The sequence below is a fragment of the Triturus cristatus genome, chromosome 4_2, assembly GCF_964204655.1.
Source record: "Triturus cristatus chromosome 4_2, aTriCri1.1, whole genome shotgun sequence".
In the NCBI taxonomy this organism is placed as follows: domain Eukaryota; kingdom Metazoa; phylum Chordata; class Amphibia; order Caudata; family Salamandridae; genus Triturus; species Triturus cristatus.
In genome coordinates, this window is record NC_140586.1 from 48,280,380 (window position 1) to 48,299,811 (window position 19,432).

The window sequence follows — 19,432 nt, forward strand, 5'->3', positions numbered from 1 at the left end:
ACTGCAGTGCTCTGACCCAAGCACGAGCTCCACAGCTCCGTGCAGCTCATACAGCACACTGCAGCGCTCTGACCCAGGCACGTACTCCACAGCTTCATGCAGCTCATACAGCGCACTGCAGTCTTCTGAACCAAGAACGAGCTCCGTGCAGCTCATACAGGACACTGCAGTGCTCTTACCCAGGCACGAGCTCCGCAGCTCCATGCAGCTCATACAGCGCACTGCAGTGCTCTGACCCAGGCACGTGCTCCACAGCTCCGTGCAGCTCATACAGCGCACTGCAGTGCTCTGACCCAGGCATGTACTCCTCAGCTTCATGCAGCTCATACAGCACACTGCAGTGTTCTGAACCAGGCACGAGCTCCGTGCCTCTGACCCAGGCACGTGCTCTACAGCTTCGTGCAGCTCATACAGCGCACTGCAGTGATCTGACCCAGACACAAGCTCCACAGCCCCATGCAGCTCATACAGCGCACTGCAGTGCTCTGACCCAGCCACGAGCTCCACAGCTCCGTGCAGCGCTCACAGCGCACTGCAGTGCTCTGACCCAGGCACCAGCTCCGTACAGCGCACTGCAAGGTCTGATTCAGGCAGGGTGTTGTTTGTGCAGCCAAGGAGATGATGGATAGAGCACTGAAACTTTACGGACGCTCACCTTCAGTCACAGATCTGGGTTTAATGTTTGTGCAGCTCATACAGGACACTGAAGGACAAACTCCAGGGAGGATTATCTCCGCCTGTGTGCAGTTCACAAGGGACACCAGAGAACTCTGACCTGGTCACGACCTATGACCCCTTGTAAAGCTCATAGGTCATATTTAAAGACTCGGGCAGAATCTATTCACCTAAGTGGGGTTGATAAAGGACGTTCAGGGCGCAGATCCGAGGTAGGATAAATACTCCTGTGTGCAGCTCATACAGCACTCACTGTATAGCTCTGACCCAAGCAGGGTATAAGCACTTATGTGCAACTCCTATAGGACAAAGCCAGGCAGCTCATACTCGATTCTGGATCTGGGCACCTATATGCAGCTCATACCCAACCCCCCCCCCCCCCCCCCCAGGGCTCTCACTCGGCCCTGTCAAGCTCATTCAGGATCTATGCCGCTCACAAAGGACACTGCAGGCTCGATCTATGCACCTGTGTGCAGCTTATACTCGACCCCACAGGCCTCCGACTCATGCACTGTCCAGCTCATACAGAATCTATGCATGTGTGCAGCTCATATAGGACAAGGTAGGCTCGATCTGTGCACCTGTGTGCAGATTATACTCGACCCCACAGGCCTCCGACTCATGCACTGTCCAGCTCATACAGGATATATGCATGTGTGCAGCTCACATAAGACACTGCAGGCTCGATCTATGCACCTGTGTGCAGCTTATACTCGACCCCACAGGCCTCCGACTCATGCAGGATCTATGCATGTGTGCAGCTCACATAGGACACTGGAGGTTCAATCTATGCACCTGTGTGCAGCTCATACTCGACCCCATGGGGCTCTTCCTCGGGCACTGTCCAGCTCATACAGAACACCACAGGTTCGATCTACGCATGTGTGCAGCTCGTGGACATGGCAGGGTTTAGATGAAACACAGGTGCCTACTACTGACCCATGCAAGATGTCTGCACCTGTGAGTAACTCCCACAAGCACAGACCCGGTATGAATCCCTGCAACTGTGTCCAGCCCACATCGAACCCTCCAGAACTCTGACCTCGTCATGACATTACTACCAGTGTGAAGCTAATACAGGATATTTATGTTCGCAGACACAGGAAAAATCTATGTATGTGCGTGCTGTTTATGAAGCACACTGCAGGGCACAGACCCAGGTAGGGTCAATATCCCCATGTGCAGCTCGAGCAGGACATTGTAGGGCACAGGTCAGATCAATACTCTGTGTTCAGCTCGCGCAAGACGCTGCATGACAGGCCAAAGCAGGTTCAGTAGCCCCTCTGTGCAGCTCACGCAGAACGCTGCAGGGCACAGACCTAGGAATGACCAGTATGCACGTGTGAGACGCATGTTTGACGACCACGAGGCTCCGTTTCACCCATGAGTTAAGCATTTGTGAGCAGCTCTTACAGGACACTACACCCATTTCAGCCAGACACGACGTGCGCAGCTTTGCAGGGCTCTGAATCGGACAGTATCAATGCCCCTGCGTGGACCGCAGGGCCCTCACACAAGCAGGGCTCACATGCAAGCGTGGTGTGCTGTGCAGGCCAGAGATGACAATACAAGGTTCCAGCGTAGCCAGTCAGCCAGCTGGCCTGGAGACTTAGAGGTGGGACACACGCGAAGACGAACACAAAAAACACATTCCACAGAAAAACCGCCAGGAAACACCTGCCTTGATAAAATGATTGCAGCGACAAACTGTCAGGTTATGAAGGTGTATAATGTGTATAATGCGCTTAAAGGCTTCGGCCCAAGGCAAGGCCGAGGTTGTAATCGCCTTACAATCATTGGGTGCTTCACCCGCCTGTGCGCAGGTGCAGTCTGAACACTTTAGACAATTAGGTCATCAGCGAATTCAGGGACACATGTCACGCGCGAGCTTCCCAGACCAAGAAAGGTAACCCGGAAGGAGGTAAGACTGGAAGAATTGATGACTGACAGGAGTAAACGCACATTTTCAATCAAGATAGTACACGGTGAATGCCTTTAGAAAGAGCCAATTCAATAGCGACTGCACAGAATAAAAAACAAGCATTTGCAATGCAATAGGTCTCGAATTTTAGAAACTTTGACCAATTGGTATTGTAAATGAAAATGCCTTTTTGTTAAGGAAGGAACAACTGTAACTATAAAAATTTGTTTGGGGGCGGGGGGTACAATGTTTTCTACATCTCATATGTCTCTACCCCTTTTGCACCCTACTAGGTGCTCCCCTCCTCCCCCGCATCTCTTCTTGCCCAAAAAACTCCACACTCCCGTTTTAGAGATCCAGGCTGTCCCCCTTATTGCGAGCTCCATTTAACAAGTTTCAGTAGTCCTTGGGATGCACAGCTCTGGACGTATTTCAGACTTCAACAATAGAGCAACAGGGATAGTTCTACCCCCTTGCAGACAGACCTATAAATGAACTCATTTGCAAACAAACACTGTCAGGGTTCTCGTCGATTTCATTTATCTCCCCCTTAGGTTATTCTCTTTTACCAACACCGCATGACAGCCACAACCGGGCTTTTATATTTTACATATAACGAGCATCTGTCTTGAGTCATTTCCATGCCACGTTATAAAAAGACTTATTTCTTATCCCCTACCTTTTGGATAATTTAACATTGCCAATTCCATAATGGTGCACAGCACCCCAGGGTTGCCGATTCATTTCCTTGACCTGGTAACACTAGATATCCCACTCCAAAATGCCAGCCACATAACACACTGACCAGCCACCCCGGTTAGCCCATTTGACCCGGAAATACTTGATCACGCCATCTAAAATGGCCGCCTCACAATACACGCTGATACCACACTTCTAGACAGAATCGACTGGACTGGCATTGCGCCCGCAATTTTGACAAGGTAAGCCCGGACCCCCTGCGCCTCAGTTGATCACCCATCTTAACTCTCTATCGCTTCTGCAAGGTTCATTTTCCAACCGTTTCCCCTTTATCCCATAGAAAATACAGGACCGTTTTAATACAGACGACTTTACCCATATATCTAATATCACAACGGTAAGACCAAATACCTTTACCGATCTAGACGTGCATGCGTCACCGCCCAGCTTATTAGTGCACCTTCTCCATTGCTCCTTTTGCCCTTCAACAATCATGCCTCTTTATACTTTGCTTCCATTTTTCTTCCATGCACTTAAAAATCACTAAAAACGATGAATGTCAAGTATATTCTCTATACCCGTTCTTATATCCGTTTTCTGTCCCACACGCTCGGTTGCCACACGTCTGTCGCTCTCTTGTAATTATACTTCTCAACCCTTCGTTTTTGAAAATATTTCTTTCTTATACAATCAAATATCACTTGAAATGCTGAATGTCATGTTTAAATCGCATCTAAAATTGTTTTTACACTCGGATCATGGGTTCCTGTCACATTAATAACTGCTACTTCTGTGTATAATGTATAACTTACGCCTCGGTCATTTACTTACTTACTCATTGTGCTTCCGGGATGCCTTTTATGTCTGTCCATATGCTACCCCTACAATTCTTTAACATGGTTGCTCCACCCACCCATACTTTAATGTATTGTCTCATGTTCTCGTACTTTACCTCGATATTGTTAATAATTACTCCCTTGATACTATTGCATAACGATGAATCGTCCCTACAACTTGTGATTAATCTCTGAACCGATTTGTTTTGTGAAATAATTCCATACAACTGTGCTTTCTATTTATGCCCCATATGCTTCTTGCCTCCGATGTGCCCTTTTCTCCTTGTCTGTGTCTTCCTTTTCTTTTTCCTTTTTTTCTCCTTCTCTCTCGCTTGCTTTGGTAATTTCCCTTAAACTGTTGTATTAAAATGTTTTACACTGATGTTAACATGATTGCATGATGTCTGTTGTGTTCCCGTCCCTTCCCTTCTTCTCTACAAACTCACCTCCCTACTTCTCCCCTTCCAATGCCTTATCTTCCTTTTCTTTTTGTCTTTTTTTCCTCTTCTTTACATCTTATCTGTTTTCCCTTTTTCACTTGTTGTCACGGGGATACACACCTCCCCCTTGTTTCTTGTTCACCATGAATGTATGTAAAGCCCTGAGGAAGCCCCAGGCCAGATGGGGTGAAACACGTGTTGGCTGTCTCTCACTCACTCTCATGGATAGAGTGACTAAACCTTAACAAGCATTGGCATAGCCAATAGGTCTCGCCTTTGGGACCTTATAAGTGTTTAGCCATGCAACAGTTGATGTTGTTGCACCAAGTATATTGTGCTGGATAACTAAACACTTATAAGGTCCCAAAGGCGAGACCTATTGGCTATGCCAATGCTTGTTAAATCATGGTAGGGTAATACTTGATGTCACCCTAACACGCCATTCAACGAGACAGATTACGTTAGTTTTTTGTACAATTATGCAATTACAATCTGTTTTTGTGGCTTTAATGCATAGCTTCAATATTTTACAGCATGCATAACATCTGAAAGGCTGCGCCAACTAAAATGTTAGTTTCAAGAAAGATTTTCTCGAGCTTCCAGAAGCAGGTGGATGTCAGGTAAGGGACAAGTTATGGGCCCAAACTAACCTTTAATACACTGCCGAGAGGGAGCTGCATTTGCGTGCCGCTGCTAATCTCATCAGGGAATGGAATACAGCTCATCTTTGTCTCTCAAACGGCTCCAATTACACAGGTGTTCTGTGATGTTTGTAAGGGCGCAGCAGTTGTGGCGCGTGGGCTCGCGCTGAGGCTAAGTCATCCTCGATGGCGTGAAGACTTTTGTCGTCTTTTATTTCCTCGAGCATTAATGTTGTAGAAATAAAAGAGGGACAGTGCAGAGTTTGTTGTGCCTCCCCTCCTTCCCTTGGCGTCCGGTGCAGTGGCACAGGTCGCAACCGCCCCAAAGCCCCCCTTGAGTGATTGACATTCACTTGGCAGAAAAGACTGATCATTGATGACTGACCACAGTGACAAAGGACGCGTGAAACAGACCGGCACAGGTGCAGTGCTTGTTTAGAGTGCTGCTCGTGCACCTAAGACATAAGCAGTCAGGCAGGGCCAGGTGTGCGCGAGCAGCTTGAGTAAGGCCAGTGAGGCTCCTCAAAAAAAGGTGAGGTGTGCTAAAAAAAATGGTTCTTAAACTAGGCCTCTCATGGATATACACACTTTGCGCTTGACGGTAGCACTTTGAAAACCCACCTACTAAACGTCTCGCAGAGCAGCGCATGCGCTGGCTCAGCGAAACCTAAAAACAACCAACAAAATGATCTTTTGTCTGACTGGAATTTTTTCCTGAAGGAGTGCGATACAGTATTGCCCTTACAACCACTTTGAACCATGTCTACATATTAAGGGGTTAGGGGTTTCCCCCTGTCAAGGGCAAGTATCACAACGAAATCTCCGCTCAATATACGGCCAGTAAGGGATCGGGACCTTTTTACCCCTTATCTCACAGAAGCCTTTTTATTATTGCAGGTTTTTTTAAACACATAAATAAAAGGCATTGTCTTTTACAATGCCAATAGCTTAAAACCTCGCAATTGCGAGACCTATTGCATTGCAAATGCTTGTTTTTTCATGTCGGCATGCACTGCAGTGTCTCATTATAGATTTGTACTGTGTTGGTGAAACTTGGTCAAAAGCATGTTTACTTTGCAACAGCCACAACCGTTGACATTGCCAGTGCTTTCTTGAAATGTTGCAAAATGAAAAAAAAAAATTACATGAAGCTGCTACTGTATCCAAAAAAGTATGTATTGCTTAACGATACGGGAACAGCAGCAGTTCGGTGGCAGGTAAATGGGGAAAGAGGCGCGTTTTTCTGCGTCATTATAAACAAACCGGTCCAGTTAGCGGTCATGACATCCCACTGAAAGCGAGCATGTGACGTAAGCACAGCCCCGCCCCCTTCCCCAACAAGAAAATTGAATGCAACAAGCTGAAAAAAATACATTTCTGAATAATTAATTGGATACGTGCTGCAGGATCTATTGACAGAACAGCTGAATGCAGGGGTGCAGACGCCATCCACAGGGTGACTGTCTTCCATCACTCTACACTTCCTGTCGCTTTACCTCACTTGCACTTTCTTTTCATCCCTGCTTTCTCCCTTTGTCACTGTTCTCCTTTCACTTCATCTTCCATTCTCCCCTTTCTGCCTCCCTATCGCAGGTGTTGGCTCAACCTCTTGTGATTCTGGTCAAATAACTTAATTTCTCCATGCTCAAAAACATACTCTTATGTAATGTAACCGGTTCTCAAGAAAAAAGCTTGAGTACCTTCTGGATGGGTTCCCACTATATAAAACTGCAAAATAATAAAAGCGGGACAATACTAGATAGCACGCTGTCCGAGCGGTTTTTATTACTAGTAGTTGTTTTTCACTTTTTGAGGTGGTAAAGTCCCTTGTAAAGAATCACATATTTTTATATTCACATGCGAATGTCGGTATTGGAACTTGCTGCCACTGGTCGAATTTCTCCACCTATTTATCTGCGACCATGGGCTAAAGTCAGCGTGTCTCCGTGAGCATATTATTTTGCAAAAACAACTTCTGGTGACGTTGAATATTGCAAAAATTTATATTTTTTGTTATTTGCAAACTCGCAGGCAAAAAGTGGACCACCCAATAATGATTTCGTTTTGCGGAGGGCAGCCCTTGTTTGGTGGTGTTATTTTACCTGCAGGGGCGCACAAGTTTGCAGCCTCATCCAGAGGAGGAGTTCATACTTCACAATGTTCAATGATAAACCTTTTCTTGTGGTCTCGGGCAAAGCTGTGTGCCTCGGATTGTCTTAGGTGTAATGTGAATATGCCGGTATTGGAACTCATCACCTGCTCCGCGGTGCTCAATGCACAACGCCCTACCCACCCCTCTGTCTTTGCGAGGCTCCTTCTGTTACAACAAGCATTTGCAATGCAATAGGTCCAATTGCATTGCAAATGGTTAAGTTTAAAACTGAGTGCGGCGCAGCTTCAAGGACCTCTCGCTTTTTTTTTTTTTACTGTAACACTGTGTCCTTGAAGCGGGTGCTGCGCTTAGTGTTAAAGTAAAAAAAATATATAAAGAAAGATTGCGGTGTCCTTGAAGCGGCACCGCGCTCAGTTTTAAACTAAACAAAAAACAGAGCGCGGAGTTACTGAAGTGGACGCCGTGCTAAACATATATGTAAAATATAAATAAATAAAGTGAGCGCGGTGTCCCTAGCGAGCACCGCGCTCATTAAAGTAATAAAAAAAAACATACAATTTAGAGCACATAGTGCTGCAGCCGCCATGGTCTCCATCAGTGTCCATTTTCAAAATAGTGCGTGCTTACCAACTAATTGAAGGAGACCGTGTAACGCCGCAAGTAAACTATCCAGTCCTGATGGGCGGTCCCAAAAGGAGACAGGGCGGTAACAAGGAGGTACTAAGAATCCTCATTATCAAACGGAAGCTAGCGTTTACCATGGACGATGACGCCAGCCAATGAAAATGATGGGCGGGGCTTCCACCCCACTTCTAAAACATACCCTACTACAATATGCCTCACAGAGCGAGCAATGCATGCACGCTGCAACGCTAGGCGAGACCTAAAAAAAGGGGGGGGGGTGGTGAGGAGCTGCCACGAGGCAGGTCTTTAAAATATTTTTTTTCCCGGGACCCTAACCCGCAGATCAGGGTTGTCCCGTTGGATTCCAAGTCTATTAAAACACGCAGCGCGGTCCCTGGTAGCTTGGCCCACGTGTCAATGCACAGTATAAACAACACTGTCCAGTGACACAATGCACCCTCGCCCTTTCCGGGCTTCACGAGTACACTCAGGTTCCCTATTGTGTTGCGGTTGAGGAGGACTGCTGACAAACTTCATAACAAGCTGTGGCATAGCCAATAGATGTCTCCTTTGGGACCTTATAGTGTTTAGCCAGAGCTATTAGCTTTGCCAATGTTTTAAAGCTATGCTGTAAAGCATTTTGGCTGCTGTGCAGCATGTTGAAAAGTTATAACAAAAATGTGTTATAAGCATTTTTGTTACCTTATATATAACCAAGACGACATTACCTTTACCATACCGAGTTTTCCTCTCTCCAAAGTTTTGTTCTCAATCACTATCATGGCCAGGAATTGGAGTCGGGTTGATACCAAAGAATTTGGCACCTTACTAGCTGCATCTAAACCTTCTGGTTTGATTGTATCCCCTCACATCCAGGTGGAAAATATTAATGCTTGGTTGGAATCTGCCAGAGATAGTCTTGCTCCTTTGAAGACAATTAAAAACAAGAGGCCCCACAACACACAGCGTTGATTCTCTGATAAAGTGAAGGCAATGAAATTAGCCTTGTGACAAACCGAACGGAAGTGGAGACAGGACTACTGCCCTCATAAAAAGATTATCTTTATGGCAGCACTTAAAGATTACAAAAGCGCCATTCTCAAGACTAAATCTGAATACTTTTCTTCTAAAATCTTGGAATCCACTAATAAGGCCAAGGACATTTTTACGATAGTAGGTGAACTTGTCAAACCTGATCGCGTTTTAGCAAAGTCCACTCCGTCACAATCCCTATGTGATTCCCTCAATACTTACTTTATTGAAACAATTGCTAACATCAAATCCAGTATTCCTCAGTCCTCGGCACCATCAGATCTCCTGGGCTCACACACTAATCCTTACCATCTGGATCAATTCCCTCTCATCACCCAAGAGGTTTTCGTCTCTTTACTCAAGAAGGTTTGCTCTGGGTCCCCCACGGACAGCTGCCCTCCTCATATCCTTCGGGAAGTTTTCCTCCATTGTCCTGAGCCCCCTATGTCGCTTCTTAATAATTCCCTTACTAAGGGCATTGTCCCCAACCTTTTTAAGAGTGCAGAAGTTGTACCTATTTAAAAAAAAACAGGTTCTGATCCTTCTATCCCCTGTATCTTTCGTCCTATCTCACTGCTCCCCTTCTTGGGAAATATCTTGGAAGCCCACGTGGCCAACTGCCTCAGCACTTTTGTTGAGCAGTAACACTATCTAGACCCTCACCAAGCCGGTTTCAGACCCGAACATTCTACCGAGTCTGTCATTTTAGCAGTCCTCGACGAATTACGAAGGGGGGCCGACCGGAGCTCCACGCAAGCTCTTGTACTCCTGGATCTCTCGGCTGCTTTCGATACGGACGACCACCGTTTGCTGGTCGACCGGGTCGAGAGCACGAAGATCCGGGGTCTTCCACTGAAACGGATATCGTCCTTCCTCAGTGACCGCTTTCAAGCAGTCCGTCCTGCTAGCTTTCTTGCGGAGAAAAGGAGACGGACATGTGGGGATCCACAGGGTTCTTCGCTTTCTCCCCTCCTTTTCAACTTGTATATTTTTCCTTTAATTTTGGCCCTTCAAAAGAGAGAGGTGGTTATATTCAACCACGCTGACAATCTCCAGTTGGTGTTTAACACTGATTCTTCCCCTTCATCAACGGAAAACTTTCAGTCTACCATGATATTCATCAGCAACTGGATGAACACTAACCATCTTAAGTTAAATCCCGATAAAACCGAGCTGATTCTCACTGGTGGCCCAGTGAATCCCTGGAACTCCAACTTTTGGCCATATTCACTGGGGTGCCCTCCATCTCCTGTCAGCTCGGTTAAAAGTCTGGGAATTGTGATTAGCAACGATCTCACGATGAAGGCACAGATAAGTGCTGTGGTTCTGCGTGTTTCTTTCACCTCCAGAGAATTCGCAAAATAAGCAGATATTTAACCATCGAGGCCCGGATTCAAGTTATACTTGCTCTGGTTATGTCGCGTATTGATTACACTAACTCCCTGTACACACCGGCATACCAGCCTACCAATTACGTTGCTTCAACTGGTGCAGAACGAAGCCGCCAGGCTTGTTTATGGTCAACCTAAATCTCAGCATGTGAAACCTTTTGTTGAAAAACTTACATTGGCTTCCCGTGACCCAACGCTGTCTCTTTAAATTAGGCTGCACAATCTACAAAGCCCTTTCGGATCGTGGTCCGGCTTTCATCGCGTCTAAAGTACAGCGCTACGTCCCCTCCCGCGATTTACATTCTACAAACATTAATCTGCTGACCCCTTGTCCACTTAAATGTAAAAAACACGGGGGTCTAAGATTTTCGTCTCTGGCACCTCAATTCTGGCATTCTCTTCCCCCCCGAATTGCGTCTGTCCACTTCCTACACTCAGTTTAGGAAGTCTCTCAAAACTTGGCTATTTGCTCAGGCCTACAATTGAAATCCCCATTTTCCTGTCCCAGCAACCGATTGACCCCGCTTAACGCCAAGAAACCGTTGGTGAACGAGCGCTTTATAAATTGTTTTTAACATTACGTACAACTGAACAACCCAATAAAAAAAAGAATTAATATAAAAAATGTCTTGTAGTTTTTTTGTCCTTGCAATGCTGGCAATTTCTTCCTGCCTGTTTGAAGGCGTTTTTTTGTTTTGGAGGAGGGGACGTAAGCAATGGGAGGGTGGAGGTTGGGAAATAGTACCTGATTTACATGCGCAGCGGGCGGACACTAGGGGTGAATCCACAGATGACTGATCCTAGGGCAGTCTGAGATGACAGTATCCTGGCACTGATCAGATGTGTGCCTAGCCCTGCCTATGGTAGAGTGGTTAATTGAAAAAACATGCTTTTCGGAATCCAAAAAGAGAGGAGGAGGCTCTGCTGTGGAGTCGGGGGGGGGGGGGGGGGTCATTCTACGCTTTAGGAGCGATGCGAGAGAATGGCCATCCTCCTGATCTGGTTCTATGTATGTGTGGGATGTGTGGGAGTAGGATTACTGCAGAGTGCAGGCTGTTGGTGCAAGGAGATGAGACTGTTCAGGTAGGTGGGGCCCAATCTGTGTGGTACCATGAATATAGCCACAACCACTGGCAAATTTCTGGCACAGGGTATGTACATTTTACCATCAAGGGCACCCATGACATAATACTTGTTCTGGGACAAGCTACGTAATTATTAGCATATTGGGGGGTGCAGTAGAAGTATGTGGATAGTAATTATGTGGTCTTGAGTGTGGAGTGAAATTATGTGGATTGGTATTTTGTGGAGTAGTTATGTAGTGGAGTTTAATTATGTGTTGTGCTGTTGAATTTTGTGGCATGATGTGGAATTCAGTAGTCAATTGTGTTGTTGAGTTTAATTGTGTGGTTTGTTGTCAAATTATGTGGTGCAGAATGGAAAGCTGTGGAGTTGAATTGTGTGGCGTGGAACTGAGTGGTGTTGAGTGAAATTATGTTGATTAGAGTTGTGTGGCATGGTGTTGAGTGTATTTATGTGGGTTGTTACTATGTGGCATATAGTGGTTTATGTGGGGTGTATTTACCTGGTTTTGAGTAGTGTAATTATGATACAATTCATTTACATTTTGTTCTTTTTCACAAAATGACTTTCTACAGCCTTTCCTTTCACACATGTTAAAAAAACAGAAATTTATCAGGAGACATAACCTGACATCTGACCTCTGCCTTGAAGCGCAGCAAATGTGACAAGATAAATACAGAATTTAATGGATTTTTATATACTGCATGGACTTTTGGAATCCACCAAAAACGCCTTGCAGGACACAGTTTGGCAAAGACTGCTCTAGCCATCTTAAGAAATACATGCAGTCTTGCGCACATGGAAATAAAGTATGTTGATAACATTAGATGCACCCCATTTATTCTTATTTTTCTGCTTCTTGCACGTGTGTCAAACACACTTTTCCCCATCACCTTTTGCGTACAAAGCCGAAAAAATCTTACTTCGATTCCATATAGTCTGCAATAGGGTACACATTAACACTCAAGGACCGATAATCAGCAATGCCAGCATAAAGCGACTATATCTACGTTCCATTAGTTTGAAAGGAAGGATTGCAACTAGGCCCATGCACATTTTTATTACGCAAGTTTAGTTTTGCGTTAAACTGTCATATTGGTTGAATGGTTTTGATAAACAGATTTTGTAGTTTTTGTGACGCTACTTTTGGTTTGTTAGAAATATCTTGGAGAACTGTGAAACGGAGTTGAGTAAGCCCTGCTAGCAACTGGTTGCCCAATTTACAGAAAGTGATTGACGAGTGTTTACCTCATGAGACTCAACAGGGAACACTGCCAGTGTAATACTGTAAAAATCACTAAATTTGTATGCTAAGGAGAATTGGCGATAAAAACATTATATAGGTCTTGATCTCAACATGAAAGCCTGGAGCTAGCGTGCTTTGTGTAGTTCTCATGGGATCTTGCAAGAAATACGTGTACTTCATGAGGAATTAAACTTTGCACAACCCTTGTTGCCATGCCAAAAAGAGAAGAGATAATTTTAAAAAGCCAACTCCGTGATGTTGCTTTCTCCACTCCTATAATAAATAAACTGCCTCTGTAATAGGGAAACTTTAATATTCTTTAGCCGAGTACATAATTAAAAGATGCCGAATAGAAACGGAATACTTATTAAGGAGTGCCTACAGTGACGGGCTTCTCCGATGCTTTCAAAACCTTCTTGCTTTAAATCAGAATAATGCTCTATGCAAATTAGAACAACAAGCTTAAAGTCTCAATGATGTTAACTGTACCAAGGGCAATCTCCAAGCCTGAGAGTTTATGAGCTCTTTGACACTGTAGGCGGAGGGTCACTGCATAAGAGATTCTGGGAACCGAGGTCCACAGGGTACTGGAAGTCAAATGTTCACATTCCGGACATTTTGTGATCTGTAGTCCACGGAGATCTGCTGCTTAAAGTGAACAGAACCATTGCCTTTGAAAGAAAATGTGAGCAAATATGGTCAGAATTTAAACATTTTATAATTTAAATGCAAGGTCCAGGTATAATAAAATATAAAACATATTCACATCCAATTTAGAATGAAGTCGGTACACTTTCATACCAACCGCAATCTTACGTTATTTTGTTAAGGTTGAAGTCTCTCAATGGGACTTAATTTGTGGCGGTGCTTAGCACCGGCACCTTTTTATCAGGGCCGGGTCTACACTGCCAACTTTCATCAACATGACGACTGCACTGCAGTCTGCACGTCATGTGTCAAAGAGTACATTAAATAGAATTGATTTACGGTATTGTTCACTTCACTCTCTTACAGACAGTCTCCAGAGTCCCAAGATGAAGAAGAGTATTATTGTGCAGTGCAAATCGAGCCCGATAATAATGCCATCTCCATGTTGCGATTACAAATCAATTTGCTTTCTGTGTTGCTGGTGGGCGGGCCTAAGATTGGGCTGTATTTGGCTCCACTATAGGGGTAGAGGGCTGGGCCAGCGTGCCGTGCGTAACTTTTTTTCATTCCAGGGACGGCTGACCACACCCCGGCACACACGCACTGCACAAGTAACCAGCACGGCAGTTAGCACAATGTGGAGGCGGGCATTTTCAACATGCAGCAGGCTTCTTATTAAGGCAGTGCCACCAGCAATAACCGCAGTGAGTAATAAAAAACAATGCTACTTTATCTGGCGCGTGGTGCCAATCACCTGAGCCGAGTCAGAGCCTCAGAGGCCCCAGCAATCATGCCACGGGTGTGGGGCGGGGTACTGTGTGCAGTGCAAATGCTCCAAGGCTGCCGGAAGGGCAGGACCTTGCTTAATTTATTTTAACCCCTGTCTACTCTAAAGTGTGACATACTTACTTTTACTTGGCTGGCACTGCTCACAAGAAATCAAATTCATGAAAGCCAATGCGGGATAAATATTATAAAGGTGTGTCATTATTTTTATAAATGTACATCATCATCCTGTGATTTGCACGGTGAGGGAAGTGCCACCAGCAGTAACGCTAGGGCCCGTGCAGCCTTCCTGTCCATAGACGGCAGTTCCTGCGCCCCTGTTTTGTGTGCTTCTTAGGTCCACAAAACACAACAAATTGTGTTTACTAAACAGGGACAGCAATAATTCCAGCAACCATTCACAATTGCCAAAAACGCACTTTATTTAGCGATGGGGTTGGAGCCTTTGTAGTGGGGGTTGTTAAAATGCCCACTGTAAACATGAACACAATGCTGCCAAATAGCTCAATGTAATATGTGACATCCTCAACGAGGCACAGGTTTTAGACAATGAATAGCAATTTGCTTGGCTGTTCAGGCACTACAACACCCAGAATGCACTATGCTCTCCCATGTCCTCTGAAAAACAATTGGATGTTGGTGACACACATGGGACGGATGCCACTTGTCAACCATGTAAAGTTAAAATCGACAATCACAGCCAACTAGTAGTGTGAGTCCAGGGTCACACTGGCTGTTAGAGCGAACAGGGTGTGGCTGAAGGGCTGACCGCCTGCCCTCTCACCGATCAGTCTGAGGGCCGTTTTGGGCCGGCTTGTTTTATAGTCTGCTAGGCCGCTTTTTATTCTCGGTTTTTCTAACAGCAATGAGGAATAAAGATCAATGCTGCTTTTAATGGCGAATGTCGACAGTCACCTGAACCGAATAAGAGCCTCAGAGGCCCCAGCAATAATGCCACCGGTGTCGGTGGGGCGCCGTGTGCAGTGCAATGCTCCGAGGCTGCCGGAAGGGCAGGGCCTTGCCCTTACTTAATTTAACCGGTCAACTCTAAAGTGTCTACTGCTCTACGACGTACTTTCTTTACTTTTACTTGGCTGGCACTGCTGTAAAGAAATGAAATCCATGAAAGCCAAAGGGATAAAAGAATGTGTCTGGTAATCTGTATGTAAGTCATGTGATTTGCATGGTCGGTGTTGGAAGTGCCATCAGCAGCAGAAACCACAGTAAGTAATAAATAATGCTGCTTTTACTGGCAGTGGTGACGGTCACTCAACCGAGTCAGAGGCCCCAGCAATCATACCACCGGTCTTTGGCGGGGCACCGCACCATGTGTATTGATGCGACGCAGCGCAAAGAATCGTTCTGGTCACATACATGACACAAACAGTGCGCAGCCAAATGACGTCCCACCTGTCCCTGATTTCCAACGTCCCCAACGCACTCCTCTATGTACAACACTCCCTGGTCGAGATGACCTTTCTAAAATAAAAATAATCTCTGCACAGCCCCCTGCAGCTGGCATTAAGTTTATTTGTGCCACATCAAACACTTAAAAAAATACAGAGAACAGTAAAGAACATTTTTAAGCACCAGGGGCCATTAGAAGCACACTTGCTAACTGACATATGAGAACAGTGATGCGGATAAAAGACACAACTCAACAATACCTTCTATTTGCCACTTCACTGGTGTCTGGCAACATTGTCCCTGCCTCCATTAAATGTCAGTACACAATCTACTTAGTTTTGCATCGTCTTGCTACCAATTCAATTCGATGAACAGAAGGACCGTCAGCGCTAAAATTAAGGCAGACCCGCTGGCACACTGACATTCTGCACGCACAAGTGTTCTCTCTCTTTCAGCAGCACCCTTTTCAAGGTATCAATTCCTAATTTATTTTATTCGTGTAGAGAGTAGTTTCACTGTCTTTGTGTCACCTCTTCCAAATCATCTCCACTGAAGCGGTAGGATCTCATAAACAAATTTCGAAGTCTTTCTTATTGCCCTACACTCGTTTGCACACGCAGTTTATTCATATTTATTTTCGAACAACAATATCGATTGCATAAAATACAGAAATGTGCTTTAATTGCACTTTTGATTTCATCTTTTTCAAAATGTTCACAGGGCAGGGGAACCTCCTATCAAAACCTTACTTGGAGGAAGGCTCCCTTGCTGAAATTCAGAGCTGGTATTACATCTGCCTTTCATCAGTGCCAGTTGAAGATGTGGGCTGAGCCAATAGATTAAGTGGGTGGAGCCAGTGGAAAGTGGGTGTGGCCTCCGACAAATATTTGAGCACCTGGACTTCATATTTTATGAATTAAGCACTGGCTAGAAGCACCCACCACCCAAGAGTGCTTATTAAGCAAGTTGAAGGAACAACCTGCCAATTTGATATAAAAAAACAAAAGCTAATACAGCACATCCTTAATCTGTGTACATAGGTCCTACTTGATAACCAGTATTGAGGACCATTAATCATTTGAATTCAAAAGGAACAATCTCCCAACTCATGAAGTCATATATGACAGTCCAAAATCCAACAAGACATGGTGAACAGTCCACGTAGTTTTAGTAGAAGAGGTTCTTTTTATTACTTTAAGAGACCAATATCCAAAGTAGAACACAGCCAACACGTGTTTCGTCAGTACTAGTCAGTACAAAGACTTTCACAAGGATGAAAATGTAAACATATTGATCATCAATAAAATCCATGTACAGATACAGTTCCTCTTATTACATGATACATAAAAAACATATACTGTGTGTGGAATTACAAAACATTATAGTACCACTCATTCAAAGAAACCCAAGACAAAGTGTTAAAACATCAACTCGTGTCTAGGGGAAGTTCCCAAAAGAGTGTGGAATCAAAGAAAGAAATTAGTGAAGCAAAGAATCAATAAAAGGAAGACAAAGTGCTCAGATAACAAAATTCTATACCCATAATCATCTGAAAAGAAAGGAGTGTAAATGATGAACGATGGATATATAGAAACACCCTAGAAGAAAAAATCACTCATGTGCATGTGGGAATCAACATGAGTAAAGGGTGACGATCAACCTTGTCGAAATTACATGCCTAGCAAACAAGTAAAGAGTGAAAAGTGGACACTGGAGGCAGAGCAACACCATAGCTAAAAAGGATAAAGAATGACCTACCTATCGACTAATTGTATAAACTTCAGAATCTGATGAAAAATCCAGAAGAGTCAGTATGTATAGCATACGAACTCTACACCATGTAATGGACTTAAGTCAGGGTAATCTAATAGGGAAGAGAAACATAGACGAGGCGGTGTAGGTGAATACTCTCAACGGCATAGATATGCAATGCCACCCATCCATAGCGGACAACACAAATACACGACCTGTAGTCTTCTTAATATTAGCCACAATTTATTGTGAAGTCCGAAGCGTATAATACATATATACAGGGAAGAATATGGCTGTTCATATATAGAGTAGAAGAAAGTGGACAGCCAACCCATAAGTTGGCATCAAGATATATCCCCAGTCATCATAGCAAGAGTGCAAGGCAAAGAAAATGTTCACCACCACTAATAGAACATTGTTGTGACCCAATTTTTTTTTATAAACTCCAATTATAAGAAACGAATGGTGTTGTCACCCGTAACCAAAATAAGGAAAAACAGAGGGACCTGTGGAAGTAAACATTAATCCGTTCCCACTACTAACAGAGAGATGGGCAAACAACATCAAAATAATTTTTATTAAAATATTTCTTGTTAAAAGATTATTGATAGCAGGTATCACCAACAATCAATACCCAAATCCCCATCCTCATAGTAAGGATGAGTACGAATAGCCACCTCCTATCATATAAAGAAACTACAAGTTTCGAGCATACTGTGAGAGTGTCAGCAATAAGTAAAGCTATGCATGAGTTTGTCAGATAATGAGCATGTGAAGCAAGACTACTCTCCGTGAATAGTGTAACTCACCCGAAATATTATTAAAGTTACACTGAGCAATGATCACTAATGCGATTGATGTGTGCCAAACATATAACTCAAAATGGAGCAAACTGCAGGGAAACCGTGCACAACCTGAAATAAACACAACCTAATGTCTAGTGTATGCCTATGCTATTCAATGTATACACAAGTCAACTGGCATGCCTCGTAACACTCACCTCCTATAACGGGCAAATGTATAATGACCAGAAGTAAGGTCGGAAAACAAACATCACGATCATGATGCGTCAAGTCCTGCAAATTTATAAATTATATCATCAGTAGACAAACGAGACCCCGTATATAAAACGTATTAAATGTTGTGTACATATGAAGATGCCCAAGGACTCACCTCCAAATTTCCAAGGAGTCATAGAAGTCACCGCACGTGATAACGCTCGCCAGTAAACTGTAGTTGGGGTCAAACACGCCATCTTGAATTAGGCAGAACAAACCACGACAGTCACGTGGTTGCAAATGCACGTGCGACCAAAAAAATGGAAATAAAAGGCGGACTAGTGTAACCAAAAATGGCGCCATCTTATAGGGGAGAGAGGTTGTGAGCTATTACTGATAATTCCCAGGTTGCCGGTTGAAAGACACATACTAATGCCGATAATGTAAAATTTCCCAGATCATCTCAATAAAAAACGAACATACTGAATAAACACTATAAGGCGGGTGGGTTATAACATGGATCCAATATAATCATGAAACCCCAAAAAGAGCGAATCCAAGTATGCAAACGTACAAGGAAAAAAGGCGGTCCCAGGCACATATTCACAAACGGCCGCCATCTTGAAATGGACTAGTCAAAGCAAAAATAAACTAACTAATCCTAGTCACAGGTGTAGCCATGAGGTCAGAATAGTCAGTGAATAAGTATGCAATGAGCCAAAAATTGTGCCCATATACATAATATAACTAGAAACACATCTCGTGCGTGATGGTTAGTAAGAGAGTGATAAGTGGACACAAAACAGAAATTGAATCATAATAAAATGAGAAATGCACAAGTATCGAATAGATCAATCTACAAGTGCAAGGCATTACTATACAATGTAAATAGTATTCAAAATGACAAAGCATTGCAAGAGACAACACGCAGAGTATTCCCAAAATTCACAAACAAATTAAAGAACAGGGAATTCACATTTGCATCTTGATAATTAACAGTTTCATTACCATAATTACATCCGATGAGGAACAACATTTCAGATGTGTAAAATCACATACATGTTGACACAAAACAGCTATAACACGTATGGTCAACAACCATGTCAAAGAACAGAAGAGAATAATAAATAGTCCCATTAA

The 19,432-nt window shown here is 44.1% G+C and overlaps 2 protein-coding genes across 3 annotated transcripts in view; one reads left to right on the plus strand and one right to left on the minus strand.

Moving 5' to 3' along the window:
• PRKAG1 (protein kinase AMP-activated non-catalytic subunit gamma 1) overlaps nucleotides 1–19,432 on the minus strand; it is a 268,130-nt gene that overhangs the window by 207,355 nt on the left and 41,343 nt on the right. The window lies entirely within an intron of this gene.
• LOC146832932 (uncharacterized) overlaps nucleotides 13,927–19,432 on the plus strand; it is an 84,443-nt gene continuing 78,937 nt past the window's right edge. For both annotated transcript variants that reach the window (XM_085600415.1, XM_085600413.1), the window contains exon 1: nucleotides 13,927–14,053. The gene's annotated coding sequence lies outside the window, so the exon portion shown is untranslated. The remainder of the gene's footprint in view (nucleotides 14,054–19,432) is intronic.